The sequence below is a fragment of the Schistocerca cancellata genome, chromosome 3, assembly GCF_023864275.1.
Source record: "Schistocerca cancellata isolate TAMUIC-IGC-003103 chromosome 3, iqSchCanc2.1, whole genome shotgun sequence".
NCBI lineage: Eukaryota > Metazoa > Arthropoda > Insecta > Orthoptera > Acrididae > Schistocerca > Schistocerca cancellata.
The window spans coordinates 875,248,049-875,260,044 of NC_064628.1; the positions used below are offsets into that span (position 1 = coordinate 875,248,049).

The 11,996-nt window shown below is 45.6% G+C and overlaps 1 non-coding gene across 1 annotated transcript; it reads left to right on the top strand.

Moving 5' to 3' along the window:
- The first annotated feature begins 324 nt into the window (after nt 1-324).
- Nucleotides 325-399, top strand: Trnat-ugu (transfer RNA threonine (anticodon UGU)). Its single transcript has one exon. It is a non-coding gene; the product is annotated as a tRNA-Thr (tRNA).
- The last annotated feature ends 11,597 nt before the right edge of the window (nt 400-11,996 follow it).

The following is an 11,996-nucleotide window of genomic DNA, read 5'->3' on the forward strand; positions in this document are numbered from 1 at the left end:
CAGCATCTCTACGATCGTCTCCATGGGAGAATAGCAGCCTGCATTGCTGCGAAAGGTGGATATACACTGTACTAGTGCCGACATTGTGCATGCTCTGTTGCCTGTGTCTATGTGCCTGTGGTTCTGTCAGTGTGATCATGTGATGTATCTGACCCCAGGAATGTGTCAATAAAGTTTCCCCTTCCTGGGACAATGAATTCACGGTGTTCTTATTTCAATTTCCAGGAGTGTATTAGGCGCACTACGAATGTAGATATGTTGGGAATATGAATCTCACGGGGAGCGTGCAAGGGATAAGTCCCTGCAGACACACTAATCCTCTGTGCCCTCGGTGGCTCAGATGGATAGAGCGTCTGCCATGTAAGCAGTAGATCCCGGGTTCGAGACCCGGTCGGGGCACACATTTTCAACATGTCCCCAATCAAGTACATCAACGCCTGTTTGCAGCTAGGGTGTCCATTTAATTATCATTTCAGTGATTAATTAACCTGGCACACTGGCACGCAGAGCACAAACTGTCTCTGACGAACACTTGGACTCCGAAATCAGTCATCTGAAGCATATGTTCCGGGAGAACGGCCACGGGTCACGTGATATACAGTCAGTATTCACCAAGGAAAGTGTAATGTTGTTGCTTTATTTTGTGGTGTAAGCGGTGCTGATAGACAATAAAAGCGGTTTAAAAGCTGTGAGCTGTCTGGGGAAGTTAACCTTGCATTACTGAGCAACTGTTTCACCAGGTATCCTGTCTAGCTTACCAAATTCCCAACCAGACTAACATTAATTATAATCTTTTAATAGTCATACGACAACCGGTGATATATATATAAAAAAGAGAATTTAAATAAAAAGAAATAAATCAGTTTATATTTGGAAATTTATTTTAACATTGATCATTGAAATTTCAGCATATTAAACGTGAGTCATAACTAAGCTGGTGCCTTATTTAGGATTGTGAAAATGTGAGTTCGTAATCTTACGGAACACATCAAATATGGAGCCAAGATTGGGAGACTGCATACAACACTGCATTCATAAAATAACACATGAAGAACGTTGAAACATATGCAAGAAGAAATTAACCACAACCAACCGATTCAATTTTCACTCAAAGAAGTTACGTTCGTAGCACAATCCTGTCCGTCATGTAATTACCACACACTGGTATACTAAATTCATACTAACTCTCTGTGAAATCTTCCCGAAAAGAATAGCTGAGGGCTATTTTGATGATTACACCACATGCTTCACGTGGTCAACTTGGTTAACACAAAGAGTGTAACTCCACAATAATTTTGATAATTAAAATAAATTAGATCGAAAATCAATTTACAAAAGAAAAACCTCGAACTGATTGCTAATGTCTTACTATTGACCTGATGGGTCAAACAATTGTATAAGCACGTGGTACTGGTCTCACAAAGTACACCCCACGTGGGTTGAACATAAAGAAAAGTTGCTATATTGCAAAATATTGTCAAGATGAGACATTATAATCTCACGCACATTCCCATTTAAGATTGATGATCTTAGTTAGAGTTACTGATCAACACGTGGTTCCACTTTACTCACAAAGTAGTGACAAAGCAACTACCGGAAAATAATCTGAACTACACACGCGAATTACACTGCGTTGCAATTTAAGATAACATTAGATATTTTAGAGCTAAACCTGAAATAAAGGTGATTAAATTTTCAGTTAGGCTGAACTTAAGAAATCCATTGTCCTACGGACTTAGCAGAGACGCGCTTAGCCGGAGACCTTACCACTTCAGACGCTCGCCACGGACAGACTGCCCTGGTCCCTTCGTGAGGGGTGGCTCACGAATACAAACGGAAGTGGCCAGAGGGGCAGCTTCCTATACCAACATGACAAGGGACAGACAGGACCATACTAAGGATAGAAACCTCTCTGCTTTTAGAAAGTGTAGCTACCTGTTCCGACGTTGGTCCTACTGTTCTCTAGCAGACAGGCTTGTCTGCTACCCTGAGGCATGCAACTAGAAATACATTTGCTCATTCATCCTCTCACACAGAAGGGAAGGGGGTTGACAGTAACTTATCATATACAGTATATAAAAGAAAGCGGATGTAGGTTCCGTATGAGACTGTGTGACATTAATTATATATAAACTGTGTTTTAAAGTGTAGTAGTGTGACAGATCGTTCTTGTTTATGTGTAAAAGTAACACGTTCCACTACTCGAACTCCTCCCAGATAGAAACGCCACAGTAAATTTAGAAGAGGAATTTATGCCGTAAATGACAACAGTTTTAAGAAATTAACATGAAAGGAATCCAGCAGAGACCTTTCAAAAGGAAACGTGAAAATGCTGACCATTCTCGCGATGAGCCGCCGATTGCATGTCTTCTCTTCTGTGGTGCTGCATACAGCAAAATAGGCGGGGCCTTGGGAGGACGGGGTATCAGATCTGATCTGTTTTCCGACCTCTTAAGGAGATAAAGGACACACTACGCCATGTTAACGACACTCTCGGGCTCAGGATTCCTGGAATTTACAACATTCCATGTGAATGCGGAAGCAATTACATGGGTCAGTCCATCCCCACCGTTTCCGATCGCTGTGCAGAATATAAGCGGCATTTTGAAAATCGTAAACTGGAGCAATCCGCAGTTGCTGACCACAGCCTCACAAACAAACGTAAAATACTGCTTGACGAAACGAAAGTTTTGTCCCAGGCTCCCACATACTGGGACACTATAACTAAGAGGCTGTAGAAATTAAGAATGTGTGAGAAAACCTTCAACCGTGATGGCGGACATCAACTTAGCGATGCATGGAAGCGAGCTCTAGATTGAGAGAAAAGCCGAAGATATTCGTCGCAATGGTTACGCTATGGCGTTAGCGGTGGCGCCACCAGCGCCGACGTTGACACCATCTGCGACAGTGTGACGTAACTACTGACCAATGAGAGGCCACTAGAGCAGCGATTTTGACAGTCAGTTGTTCCTGACGATGACGTTGGTCAAAATCGTCGAAAGCTCGAGTTTTAACCCTGAATTGACGCGGCAAAAAGTACGAGAACGTTTTTACAAAAATGTTGACACAAAAGACATCGTTCTCATATAACTTCGCCACACTCTTACCGCGTACCTCTGAACTCCTGGCCTCTCGCAGTTAAATGGAACCACGAAATCAACACTGCCTCTTTTTCTGGAAGCGATGTATGAAATCACGGCTGCGCTAGAACCTGCTTCAAAACTTTTGTCACGACGTAGTGTGATCATACTTTATTTATAGCTCACTCGTAGTGCGTACTTCGTCATCAGACTCATACCGCATTGGTTCGCAAACTGTTTAAAAATTTCCAGACGTATTAAAAATGCGCGAAATGTCGGTTTACGTAATACTTCATTTGCTAACTGTGCCTGTAGTAAAACAAAATGATCGGAAATCACTAAACATTTATTACTGATTAGAAAAATAGCTTTTTGAAAAAAATTTTAGTTGTGAGAATGAAATAAATTTAGCATACGATTTTCACATTTTGCGACACATTACTCATTATTTTTCTCTTAGCATTCCAAGTTTCTTCAGTCTGTTTACAATATTTATAATTCTAAAAGTCCGTTCTTAGAACTAAGAATTGTATCCGCTTTATCTAAATCCCTGTAGTTCATGATCCCGCTGCGTAAAATCGAAAACTCGGCTCCCATATGTCTCTGGTTCCGCTGTTGCACTCTGCTGACAGTTATGTGCTGGTGAACTCCTCGCTTGCACTCTTTGATCCCTTTGTTGATGGAGCGCGACTCTACCATTTAACAGAAGCAACTTTCGACGATTCGTGCCGGCTCATTTATCGAGGAGAAGAAAAACAATTTTAGAATATTACAATATTGGAATTAAGGATATTCATTTGTAACCCTCAAAATATGCTGCAGGGAAGGAAAAAGAAAAGAAAAATACGTTGGGTCCAGTTATGTTAGGATAATGAACACTGGGGTGGCAATAGTCTTGGGATAGCGATGTGCCCATGCACAGATGGCAGTAGTATCGCGTACACAAGGTATAAAAGGTCAGTACATTAGTGGAGCTGTCATTTGTACTCAGGTGATTCACGTGAAAAGGTTTGCGACTTTATGGCCGTACGATGGGAATCTACAGTGTTCCAACACGGATTGGTAGTTGTGTGGTATCGATAGCAACGATGCCACAGTGTGAATACAAGTTCTAAAGTTGGGACTACGACAGACACCAACGACTGCGCGCTCTAGCCGGAGCGGGAGAGATCTAGGAGCTCCGCTCCTGATTCTGATCAAGAGCAGACGGCCGAGACACTTCGCTTCAGCTTCGCACCTCTGTGCAAAGTTATGTATTACTCTTGTTGCTAATGTACAGGTGGTTTTAATTCACACTGCAGCACCGTGAGATTTTTCACCTTTTCCTGCTCCTACCCACACGCCGCGCTTCCAGGTGGGATACAGAAAGTTGGAGCTAGACGCATGGTACATTTCTTTTCGGATCTTAGGGAATTCAGTATTTCGAGATCCACAGTGTCAAAAGTGTGCCGAGAATATCAGGCATTGCCTCTCACCACTGACAACGCAGTGGCCGACGGCCTTCACTTAACGACCGAGAGCAGCGGCATTTGAGTAGAGGTGTCACTGCTAACAGACGAGCAACACTGCGTGAAATAACCACAGAAATCAACGGGGGATGTGCTAAGAACGTATTCGTTGCGACAGTGCGGCGAAATTTGATGTTAATGGGCTACAGCAGGAGACGACCCACACGAGTGCCTATGCTAACAGCACGACATCGCCAGCAGCGGCTGTCCTGGAGTCGTGACCACCTCGATTGGACCCCAGACGACTGCTGTGGACTGTTCTGATGGATGCTCATTTCAGTTGGTAGAGCTGTAATTAAGGTATTCCGCTACCTAGGCGGCAAAATGACGCATGACGGACAGAGAAAGGAGGCCATCAAGAGCAGATCAGCACTGGCAAAAAGAGTATTTCTGGCCAAGAGTATCAAACATAGGCCTCAATGAGAGGAAGTAATTCCTGAGAATGTACGTTTGCAGCACAGTATTGTATTGTAGTGAAACGCTGACTGTAGGGAAACTGGAACTGAAGAGAACGAAGCATTTGAGAAATGGTGCTGCAAAGGAGTGATCAGAATTCGCAGGACTGATAAGATAAGGAATGAGGAGACTCTCCGTAGAATCGCCGAGGAATGGAATAAAGGGGAAACAGTGACAAGAATACAGGTAATGACTAATGGTACTACAGGGTGGTCCATTGATAGTGACCGGGTCAAATGTCTCACGAATTAAGCATCAAACGAAAAAAGTACAAAGAACGAAACTCGTCTAGCTTGAAGGGGGAAACCAGATGGCGCTATGGTTGGCCCGCTAGATGACGCTGCCATAGGTCAAACGGATATCAACTGCGTTTTTTAAATAGGAACCCCCATTTTTATTACATATTCGTGTAGTACGTAAAGAAATATGAATGTTTTAGTTGGACCACTTTTTTCGCTTTGTGATAGATGGAGCTTTAATAGTCACAAACGTGTAAGTACGTGGTATCACGTAACATTTCGCCAGTGCGGACGGTATTTGCTTCGTGATACATTACCCGTGTTAAAATGGACCGTTTACCAATTGCGGAAAAGGTCGATATCGTGTTGATGTATGGCTATTGTGATCAAAATGCCCAACGGGCGTGTGCTATGTATGCTGCTCATGTAGGTGTTTTAGGTGCTGTCGCGGATAATCCGCGCATCAGTAGCAGACAAACTGCGCGAGAATCGGGAATCTCAAAAACGTCGGTGTTGAGAATGCTACACCAACATCGATTGCACCCGTACCATATTTCTATACACCAGGAATTGCATGGCGACGACTTTGAACGTCGTGTACAGTTCTGCCACTGGGCACAAGAGAAATTACGGGACGATGACAGATTTTTTGCACGCGTTCTATTTAACGACGAAGCGTCATTCACCAACAGCGGTAACATAAACTGGCATAATATGCACTACTGGGTAACGGAAAATCCACGATGGCTGCGACAAGTGGAACATCAGCGACCTTGGCGTGACAGAATGGCGATGTTGTTCCAACGTGATGGATGTCCGGCACATAGCTCGCGTGCGGTTGAAGCGGTATTGAATAGCATATTTCATGACAGGTGGATTGGTCGTCGAAGCACTATACCATGGCCCGCACGTTCAGCGCATCTGATGTACCCGTATTTCTTTCTGTGGGGAAAGCTGAAGGATATTTGCTATCGTGATCGACCGACGACGGCTAACATGCGTCAGCGCATTGTCAATGCATGTGCGAACATTACGGGAGCCGAACTACTCACTGTTGAGAGGAATGTCGTTACACGTATTGCCAAATGCATTGGGGTTGAAGGACATCATTTTGATCATTTATTGCATTAATGTGGTATTTACAGGTAATCACGCCGTAACAGCATGCGTTCTCAGAAATGATAACTTCACAAAGGTACATGAATCACGTTGAAACAACCGAAATAAAATGTTCGAACGTACCGACGTTCTGTATTTAAATTTAAAAAACGTACCTGTTAGCAACTGTTCGTCTAAAATTGTGAGCCATATCCTTGTGACTATTACATCGCCATCTATCACAAAGCGAAAAAAGTGATCCAACTAAAACATTCATATTTCTTTACGTACTACACGAATGTGTATTAAAAATGGGGGTTCCTATTTAAAAAAAGCGCAGTTGATGTCCGTTTGAGCTATGGCAGCGCCATCTAGCGCCATCTGGTTTCCCCCTTCAAGCTAGACAAGTTTCGTTTCTTGTAGTTTTTTCGTTTGACGCTTATTTCGTGAGATATTTGACCCGGGCACGATAAATGGACCACCCTGTATAGGAAGCTGTAGATGGTAAAAAAAAAAAAAACTGTAGAGGAAGACAGAGATTGGAATATAGCCTGCAAATAATGGATGAAGTAGGTTGCAAGTGCTACTTTGAGATGAAAGGAATTCGTGGCGGGCCGCATCAGACAAATCAGGAGGCTGATGAGAAAGTAAAGTAGGAGAAAGTATGGAGGAGAAGGAGAACTTCTGTGTTGGTTGGAAGTTAGGCACAGAATAGGAATCTCTGAGACGATTTCGCGAGACGTGCGTAAATAGCTGAGTCGGTAAGCGCATTTCCCGGGCAGGACACAATGTTACGGTATCCAAACACGGTCCAGTTCGCAGATTTAATCTGTTGGCAACCCTGAATAAGCACGTCATTCGCCGAATGGTTGAAGTTGATGATGCTGACTTGTGTGGTGCACGCACGACGAAGCAGCGTCATCCCGCTTTCGTGCCGCCGGCTGAGTCGCCGCCTGCGAGGTGTAGCTAGCGCTCCGAGAGCTACAGCTGGGTAACGCGGTGGGGCACCCGGAGCCCCGCGTCGGGCATATTAAATTTCCCGGCCAGCGAGGGCGGCGCGATAACAGGGAGACGGACCGTGCGGCGCGGCGCGGCGCCTCCAGTGTGTGCAGCGCTCCCCATCCGGCCTGCACAGATACGCCGGCGGCGGGGGCGGCGGCGGCGCTGCGGCCTGGGGGCCGGCCGGAGCACGTACTCAGAAAAGGGCCGCCACACCAGCACCCGCAAGTCCGGCCACGCCGCAGCCGCGCAGGGCGCTCGCGTGCTGCATAGCCGTCTCACGAGAAACCTGTGTGCTCCTACTTCGCTGCACAGCCCCATTTGGCCAAATCATACCAGCCGAAAAATGCTCCTATCGGTGCACAAAAAGTGCGAATGCGTTCCTGTGTATTTAAAAGACTGTGACTGAAAGGTGAGGTACCAGTTGCCTCCTCGCAGCAACTTTAAAAAATGTTTCCAAAAAATTTTGGCACGCCATCATATTCACACTTTTCTTAACCTGCAACTCATCTCAAACTCCCACTAGTTCCCCTAACTGTAACTCGCTCACATCTACTAGTCCATCACTCATACCCATCCACTCCCACTTGCAATCTCTCACTCACTCAATCAGCCCATCTCACTGTCACTACCTCTTCGTGTCTCTCTATAATTGTCTCCTGTGTCGCAGCCACAGTTCCGTTCGTGCTGTCCCACAACTACTACAGTATCCTCTCACTGTCACTCGCTCCCTCTCGTTCTCTCTTACTGTCAATATATCATTCCTTCCTTGGTACTGCTGCTCTCTCCCCTCTCTGTCACTATCCCTCTCTTCCTCGTTGTCAGTGTCATATACTCAGTCCCTCATCACCACTGGTTGGGTTTTTGAAAACGTGGACGTAGCTCTTGTAGATAAATTCCTAGAGCATACACCGTTTAAATTTGAGCAATCTGCTGCAGTTATTTATTGTTCCGATTCTGCCTCGTACCAGATTTTACATAACCGGAGTAACTTTAAACCTTTGTATATTGGAAACGGATAAAGATATCATGAAAATTTTCGAAGTTGTAAGTGGAATCTCATGAGTATATTGTAAAAATTTCACCCAGTTGCTGTGCATAGGCGTCTTCTCGGCTGGTTTTTGGTCCGCTTTTGGTGGCGAATGTATGCTTAAGAAAGCCTTTTCTTGTGGTAACCTACTCATACCGGCCGCTATCTTCATGCGACCAGCAGTTATCCACCACACCAACGTAGTGGAGTTTTGCGGACTCTGGTGAAAAGAGCTTATGGCATTTCTGACGAGGAACATTTGAAAGAAGAACTTGATAATTTGAAGAATGTTTTTAAACAGAATGGCTATACGGAACAACAAATATGCCGTGCTCTTCAGTTTGGTCCGCCGTGCGAGCCAATAGAGGATACTTTTGAAGTTGTTGCTTATTTACTCTTTGCGGGAAGTACATAATCCAAAATTTCGAAAATTTTAAGAAAATATGATATTAAAATTGTTTTTACGCCTGTGGCCAAGACTAGAGCCCTTCTTGGCTCAGTTAAAGATAATTTGGTCTTGAGGAAGCCCGGGGTTAGTGAAATTCCGTGTCACTATGGAAAGAAGTATATTGGTCAAACCGTTCGAACTATTCAGGACCGGTGTGTGGAACATCATCGGCACACTCGGTTGTTCCAGCCTGAGATGTCGGCAGTGGCGGAACACTGCCTTAACGAAGGACACAGGATGATGTATGACAAGACACAATTGATCTCTTCCGCTTCTCGCTATTGGGAATGTGTTCTTAAAGAATCCGTTGAAATAAGATTATGAAGTAATATTATTAATAGGGATAAAGGTTTTCCTCTAAGTAAGATATGGAATCCGATTTTGCCCGACATTAAACAACAACGGTCTTTTCGATCATTGGATTCTTACAACTAGTGCTGCTGCGATTTATCGTTTCTGCCGTCTTCTCCCACCGGCGCGCTGCGTGTGTATTGCCCATCATCTCACGCACGCGCTGTGCTCTGTCCGTGGTGTATAAAGGTTTCCGTCGTTGTGGCTGGAATTCAGTTCCGGCGAATCAGTGCACCAGCATTAACTCACCTGAAGATGGCGGCCAGCTGGTCCGCCGAAATATTGTGTCTGGACGACGACATGATCCGGCTGCAAACCCGTGAAGAATATCAGCAGTTATTACGCCGGAAAAGTGTACGAAATCACAACATGTGAATATTCTCAATGTGGATTGTTAAGCATCTTTCCTGAGGAAGAGTTGTACGTAGCTCTCGAGATTCACTGAGAATTACTTCATCATTCTATAGAAAAAGGTTATTAGATATAAGTAGCACGAATTCTCTAACCGACTCATTAGTTCGTGGATTAATAAAACACTTAGTTAGGTGCTAATGTTGATGACGTTTGGGGGGGGGGGAGGGACTTCGTCTATGTTTGTGGTCCTTACTTGTTAAATGTTAAAAAAAAAAGTGTGTGAAATCTTATGGGACTTAATTGCTAATGTCATCAGTCCCTAAGCTTACACACTACTTAACCTAAATTATCCTAAGGACAAACACACACACCCATGCCCGAGTGAGGACTAAAACCTCCGCTGGGACCAGTCGGACAGTATATGACTGCAGCGCCTTAGACAGCTTGGCTAATCCCGCGCGGCGCCTTACTTGAAATGTACGTGGTCAGCAGTAGGATCGTTCTATTGTCAGCTTCAGTTACCGGTTCCCTAAATTTTCTCAATAACATTCCTCGAAAGCAATGTCGCCTCCCCTGCATGGATTCACATCTGAGTTCCCGAAACGTCTTCGTAACACCTGCATGTCGATCTAACCTATTGGTAACAAATATAGCTGCCCGCCTCTGAACTGCTTCGAAGTCTTCCTTTAATTCGACATATTGGAGGCCCCTAATTACTCGAGAATGGGTGGTCTCTTTTAAAGATGAACCACACTATCCCAGCAAACCGAAGTAGACCATTCGATTTCTCCACTGCAGTCCTTACATGCTCGTTCCATTTCATACCGTTTCGCAACGTTACGCCTGGATGTTTGAATAGACGATGGAGTTGCGTCCTATGAACGAAGTGACGGAACACGTTAAGTGCGCAGACGGCGATTTAATAGTAACTGCCAACACAGAGAAGCAGTAGAACCACAGAAAATTAATCACGGTATCGGTATTTTCGATTTTACGCAGATCAATGAGTGGTCGGGGAATTCTTATAAAGGAGTGTGGCTGGTCTGTTTTCGGAGATATATGGACTTTGGAAATACAGATGTGCTTTAGAAAAAACTGAAAACATTATGTCAACTGGAGGCTAACTGGTACTGTGATTTTAAAGTGCGGAACTGGTAGCCTAGATTTACGTACATGCGAAAATTTAAAGAAAACTATTTCTAAGCAGTAATAAATGTTAAATTACGTGCCCTAATTTTTGTTTTAATTCAGATCCATCTACACTCCTGGAAATTGAAATAAGAACACCGTGAATTCATTGTCCCAGGAAGGGGAAACTTTATTGACACATTCCTGGGGTCAGATACATCACATGATCACACTGACAGAACCACAGGCACATAGACACAGGCAACAGAGCATGCACAATGTCGGCACTAGTACAGTGTATATCCACCTTTCGCAGCAATGCAGGCTGCTATTCTCCCATGGAGACGATCGTAGAGATGCTGGATGTAGTCTTGTGGAACGGCTTGCCATGCCATTTCCACCTGGCACCTCAGTTGGACCAGCGTTCGTGCTGGACGTGCAGACCGCGTGAGACGACGCTTCATCCAGTCCCAAACATGCTCAATGGGGGACAGATCCGGAGATCTTGCTGGCCAGGGTAGTTGACTTACACCTTCTAGAGCACGTTGGGTGGCACGGGATACATGCGGACGTGCATTGTCCTGTTGGAACAGCAAGTTCCCTTGCCGGTCTAGGAATGGTAGAACGACGGGTTCGATGACGGTTTGGATGTACCGTGCACTATTCAGTGTCCCCTCGACGATCACCAGTGGTGTACGGCCAGTGTAGGAGATCGCTCCCCACACCATGATGCCGGGTGTTGGCCCTGTGTGCCTCGGTCGTATGCAGTCCTGATTGTGGCGCTCACCTGCACGGCGCCAAACACGCATACGACCATCATTGGCACCAAGGCAGAAGCGACTCTCATCGCTGAAGACGACACGTCTCCATTCGTCCCTCCATTCACGCCTGTCGCGACACCACTGGAGGCGGGCTGCACGATGTTGGGGCGTGAGCGGAAGACGGCCTAACGGTGTGCGGGACCGTAGCCCAGCTTCATGGAGACGGTTGCGAATGGTCCTCGCCGATACCCCAGGAGCAACAGTGTCCCTAATTTGCTGGGAAGTGGCGGTGCGGTCCCCTACGGCACTGCGTAGGATCCTACGGTCTTGGCGTGCATCCGTGCGTCGCTGCGGTCCGGTCCCAGGTCGACGGGCACGTGCACCTTCCGCCGACCACTGGCGACAACATCGATGTACTGTGGAGACCTCACACCCCACGTGTTGAGCAATTCGGCGGTACGTCCACCCGGCCTCCCGCATGCCCACTATACGCCCTCGCTCAAAGTCCGTCAACTGCACATACGGTTCACGTCCACGCTGTCGC